Source organism: Parambassis ranga, unplaced genomic scaffold (assembly GCF_900634625.1).
Source record: "Parambassis ranga unplaced genomic scaffold, fParRan2.1 scaffold_22_arrow_ctg1, whole genome shotgun sequence".
Taxonomy (NCBI): domain Eukaryota; kingdom Metazoa; phylum Chordata; class Actinopteri; family Ambassidae; genus Parambassis; species Parambassis ranga.
Genome location: NW_021144778.1, coordinates 837,705 through 843,532, shown reverse-complemented (window position 1 = coordinate 843,532; position 5,828 = coordinate 837,705). Strand labels below are relative to the sequence as shown.

At 46.9% G+C, this 5,828-nt stretch overlaps 1 long non-coding RNA gene across 1 annotated transcript; it reads left to right on the top strand.

Moving 5' to 3' along the window:
- The first annotated feature begins 1,738 nt into the window (after positions 1–1,738).
- On the top strand, positions 1,739–4,905 carry LOC114430267 (uncharacterized). Its single transcript, XR_003669976.1, has 6 exons — positions 1,739–1,774; positions 1,899–1,961; positions 2,290–2,430; positions 2,496–3,158; positions 4,146–4,273; positions 4,347–4,905. It is a non-coding gene; the product is annotated as an uncharacterized LOC114430267 (long non-coding RNA).
- Positions 4,906–5,828: the final 923 nt, after the last annotated feature.

Sequence of the window (5,828 nt, the reverse complement as noted above, 5' to 3'; positions counted from 1 at the left end):
AAAAGTATGGAAGAAAATCATATAAAACAAATAACATAAAAAAACTATGAAACCTGTAGTAATATACAAATGCTCCACCATAGTATAAGTATAGTTCACGTGAGGAGCCAATATTGTGGTTATTATATCAAACGGTCATTCTGCCTGTTGGCATTTTGGAGAGAGAGAGACACAGTTTGAACATTTCTAACTATTTACCAGTGGGCATTATGAAAATGTACAGTTTATTATTTATAAAAGATCAGCAGAAATACTATTCTGACTGCACACACACACACACACACACACACACTCTGACTGCACGCACACACACTCTGTCTGCTCTCTGACTGCAGACACGCGCACACTCTGACTGCAGACACGCGCACACTCCGACTGCTCGCACACACACCAGCACGCACGCACTCCCGACTGCTCTCTGACTGCACACACACACTCCCGACTGCACGCACACACCTGACTGCACTCCGACTGCACACACACACTCTGACTGCTCTCTGACTGCAGACGCACACACACACTCTGACTACACACACACACACACACTCTCACACACTGACTGCACTCCGACTGCACACACACACTCTGACTGCACACACACACACACACTCTCACACCCTGACTGCACTCCCGACTGCCACACACCACTGACTGCACTCCTGACTGCACACACACACACTGACTGCACTCCCGACTGCACGCACACACACACACTGACTGCACTCCCGACTGCACACACACACTGACTTGCACTCCTGACTGCACACACAGCACACTGACTGCACTCCCGACTGCACGCACACACACACACTGACTGCACTCCCGACTGCACACACACACTGACTGCACTCCCGACTGCACGCACACACACACTGACTGCACTCCGACTGCACACACACACTCTGACTGCTCTCTGACTGCAGACGCACACATACACTCTGACTGCACACACCACACAAAGGGAGAACACTCAGTGAACACAGGCCTTTCAGTCTGCTTCACTCCCCCTCCATAAGTGTTCTGCCCCTCCTGGACACAGGCTCGTGGAGGTACATTTGCATAATCTATTTGCATAATAGATCAACAGTTTTTTCAAGACCTTCGTTGGTATTACCATATTGGGACATGTTGCCCTGTTATTCCCACCTACCAATTATAATAATTGGTCTAACATATTTATGACTGTGAAACACTCTGTATCCCTCCTATGTTGGATGATTTATCTTACGTCCGATGCCTCCCAGTGCTTCGCCTTCACCGCATCAAAAGGGTTCCAGGAATGATAACATCCTCCCGAACTCCCTGTAACGGAGGATGTGTTTGTGTGAAAGAGTGTGAAAACCTCCCTTTTTCTCTGAGTGAAAGCATACATACGAGTAAAAATGTGCTCTGTATCATGTCAGTGCATAGGTAACCTTATATAATTCCACACTGCGCACACACACACACACACACACACTCTGACTGCTCTCTGACTGCACACACACACACACACACACTGACTGCACTCTGACTGCAGACACACACACACGCTGACTGCTCACTGACACACACACACTCACTGACACACAGACACACGCACACTCTGACCTCCTGACGGACTGTGACTAACCCGTCACCTTCTCTCACTCTGTGTGTTCAGAGTCGGATCCTGTCCATGTTGCTCTGCTTGTCATCTTCCTCTTCATCCTCCCAGGTACAGCTGGACTTGCAGGTCCTGGTCTGAGGTCCATGTAGAGTCAGTGACTGTTCACACCTGGGATTAGCGTGTGAGGTGACCACATCACATGGCACAGCTGTGATTGGATCACATGCTACAGGCAACCTTGCCTGTTTGACCTTTGACCTCTGTGCAGCTCTGTCACTCTGTCTCTGCTTCCTGTTTTCTCTCCTGTCAGGTTCATGACAGACCTGCTCCTCCCACTAAGCCACTCCCCCCTGACCCCTGCACAACTGGACAGGTACGACCTGCCTCTGGCTGCAGCCTCTGATAGTGCTGAGTAGAGAAGCCGCTTGATTGATCAGTGTAATGTGATCAGGTGGTTGATCACTGTGATTATTGAACTCACCTGAAATCTGGTGTAAGCTGATTGGTCAGGGACACAGGTGAGCGTCAGGTCCTGGATTTATGTAGATTCTGATAACATTCCCTGAACTACAAATTCTCAGGGTTAGTTCGACCCATTTAATCAATCAACAAACTAATCAGCTATTGAACGACTAATCATGGTTGATGACATTTGATGAAGATTCCACTTTAGATATAGCGTAAACATATAAATTCTTCAGGTATCAGGTTCCACTCAGACCGGTGCTGCCCAAGAAGCCTCCCCCGGCCTGCTACCCCGACCTCCTACAGCCCCCCGACTACGCCTCTGACATCAAACCCCAGCGGCACAGAAGTGTTGCACCAGCTGCCTCTCCTAACAGGTACAGTGGTTCATTCCAGACCAGGAGAGAAAGACGTTTTAAAGCTCAACTGTGTGTCTCTGCAGACGGCCTCCTCTTCCTCCCATTCCACTGTCTAGCGCCTAAGATGGAGGCCATGAAGATGAAGATGATGCTTGGTCATTGGATTTAATCCTCCTCAACGCTGCTCTGTAAACAATGGTGCCTTGCTAAGCAGCCCCTCAGCACTGATCATGTCACTTCAAAGCCTGGAGCTACGCCTCGGGTCAGTGCCTTGCTCACAGATGGAGTCATGTGATGACTCACAGAGAGCTGCCCACACTCTCTGAAGACGGACTAGAACTTGAGGGACAAAGTCCTTCAGATCGTAATCAGATTACTTTACAGACTGAGTCTTCATCAGATTGTAATCAGATTATTATTTCTATGGTTCAGGCTGAAAGGTGAAAAATCTTTAGTCTGAAGTTTTGATTTTAGAATGAATGGGAGAAGTTGAGCTGCTGAAATGAATAGACGTTATTGAAAGTGAGATGTTTTAGATGTTTTCTTTTTCTCTGAGCCTTTTCAGTTAGAAGGACCTTTCCCCACCTTTGCTGAGGTGGCCAGTGAGTTTGTGGAAGCTGACACACTTCCTGGATCTGTGCTGGACTCTGAAGTTAACTGAAAGCCTTACCAGCAGCACCTGTCTGTCTCTGTGTCTCTACAGTCTTCATCTGTCTAATGTGTCTTCAGCTGCCAGAATGTACTCAGTGAGTTGTCTGCTGTTGTATTGTTATGCCAAAGAGGATCAATCATTCTGAATTAAAATATTGATCTGTTGAGAGCAGAAATCACTGAGAATGCTGTTTCAGCCATGATTCTTCATCTGAGTTCTGCTAAAGTTATGTGAGGCAGAGCACTGATATCTGAACAAAACCTGGTCTGAAAAGGTCTCACGTGGTTTGGTCTTCAAAGAGGACCAGGAGTAAATCAACTCTGCTGGGTCAGCTTTAAATCACACAATCGGTCCTTTTGTCAACACCTGCCCAGCAGCTTTCACCCCATCCAAACCCTAACACAATGGGGCCGTCAACTAGTCCTGCACAGTGTCTGGTCCTTAACTGACCATTAACCAACAACAGGGATCTTAGTCATGTGAGTCAAGATCCCCCCACAGAGGTCCTGAACACATAAAAACTCAGATTCCACACCAGAACAGCAGCAGGACCGAAGAAGCGACGCGGGGGACGAAACGTCTTCAAAACACCATCCTTGAGTCCAGCTGCCGCCATCAGACTCCTGGACACAGCGGCTCTGTTCCACCTTCACTCAAACCAAGTGTGATGTGAAATAGGAGCAGCCAGGTAGCCGTTCTTAGCTAACCTGCACAAAGGGGAGGGACGGAACTTTTGTAACAGTTTGTCTCAGCTCAGTGTGAGAGAGCGGCCTCATCACTCGGTCGTCAACACAGAAATATGAAACAATGGAAACACTCATGTCACATCTTTGACTTCAAGCCACAGAACAGTGACTCACTTCCTCTGAGTCTGAACGTTCTACTAGTCTTCTTACAGATATCAGATCTATCATCTGATACCATCAGTTCATTGTTCACTGACACTGATTGAGACAGTTTGGTTCTGTAAAGAAAATGTATCCTGTCCACTCAGCTGAGTCAGCTGATCACATGCTCTCACATCTCTTTTCTCTGTATTCTGACCACATGACACTTCCTTTCATCACTTCCTGTATTTCAGACCCATCGTTTGTCGGCTCGTCTCTGGACCAAGCCGAGAAGAAACTCTACTTCTTCTTTAGTGAAATTGGGAAAGAGTTTAACTTCCTGGATGAACTGCAGATCTCCCGTGTGTCTCAAGTCTGCAAGGTAACATAAAAAGTGACAGCAGGATGTGATGTCATCTGATGCTACAGTCTGATGCCTGTGTGTGCAATTACAGGACGATGTGGGAGGACAGAGGACTCTGCAGAGGAAGTGGACGTCCTTTGCCAAAGCAAAGTCCCCCAAACAGCTTCCCTTCAACATCCTCCAGGATGTGTTCACACATGGTGGCTGTCTCCTTCCTGCTGGTGCTCTGCATCTGTGCCCTGATGATTGCTGCACTTTACGTGTGGCAACAAAGACAAGCCGACCGCAAATCACACCGTCTGGTCTGTCCAGAGGAGGGCAGCAAAAACAACAACTGTCTAGAGATCTGCTCTCTGAGCAGCCCAGAGGACCCTGGACCAGACCTGAAGGTGGTCGAGTGAAAACGTGTTGGTCCATACACCTCTCCTCTTCCTCCCAACCTGTGTGGCCTTACACTCTGTGTAATGTGCAAAGTGGACTTTAGCCTGTAGTTGTTGAACACACTGTTCTGCTTCGTTTTCACAGACGACGGGATTATTGTTTGATTGTAATGATGGCTGGGAGATCAGTTATCAAGTGATCAATATTTGCACATTTGTAATGTTAGTTTAATTGATTGTGTACAGAGCTGTTGTGTTTGTTTACAATAATGCAGGGATTGATTGTTTATTGTTTTGAATTGATCTCTGACCTCATGTGAATCTGCAGCTTTAATAAATCTTCCTCAACAGCTGGTCTCCTGTTGGTGGAAACACTGCCACCAAAATTTATGACGTCGCGCCACAATCAGGAAGTGCTTTGAAGGCCAGACCGTCCCATTTACCAACGGTTGAGGATCCTCCAGTTTTCCTGGTTACCACAGCGCTGCAATACCGTTACTATAGTAACAGACCTAACAAAGCCAGTGGTTTCTTCGGGCGAGCGTAAAACACAGTGAAGAGAACCGTCGGTGCTGGTCGACGCTGGAGGAGGTAACGTCAGTGTCATCCCACAAAGTCCAGCTCATGCTGAAGCCTGACTGTTTGTCACATGGCCCCAGGTGACATTAGGTTGATGTTAAAGAAACTTAGAAAAGTTGGGAGGAAGCTGCTGTTTACTTTCAGTTACAGTAGACGGTATTATTTGTCTGATGACATGTTGTTGCCTTTTCTGCTCCCTCCCCACACACAATGGACATGAGGAGATTCCCAACAAAGACACGGAGAGTTAGAGTTGTTTTCAGCATTAACCCATATTGTAATGAGGCCAGGTTAGCTCCTGTTAGCCTGCTAGCTTCAGCCTCGCTGTGCCAGTGCACATAGCCACCTGCTCCTATTCTTATCAGCAAGAATAAAACACATGTGATGGACCGTCAGGACACAGTGGAGCATTATATGAACAGGAAACACTGATGCAGCAGATGAGGCAGGGCATCATTATAAACACATCCACAAGGTTTGTTGTGAATTAAGTAGTTTTATAAGCAAATAAAAATAAAGACATGCATCTTTTTGTAAGTTAGTATTTTTAGTGTTTCAGTATTATCTGCATTAAGCAGAGTTTGGTTCATGGTCCAACAACTTTTTGAAACTCA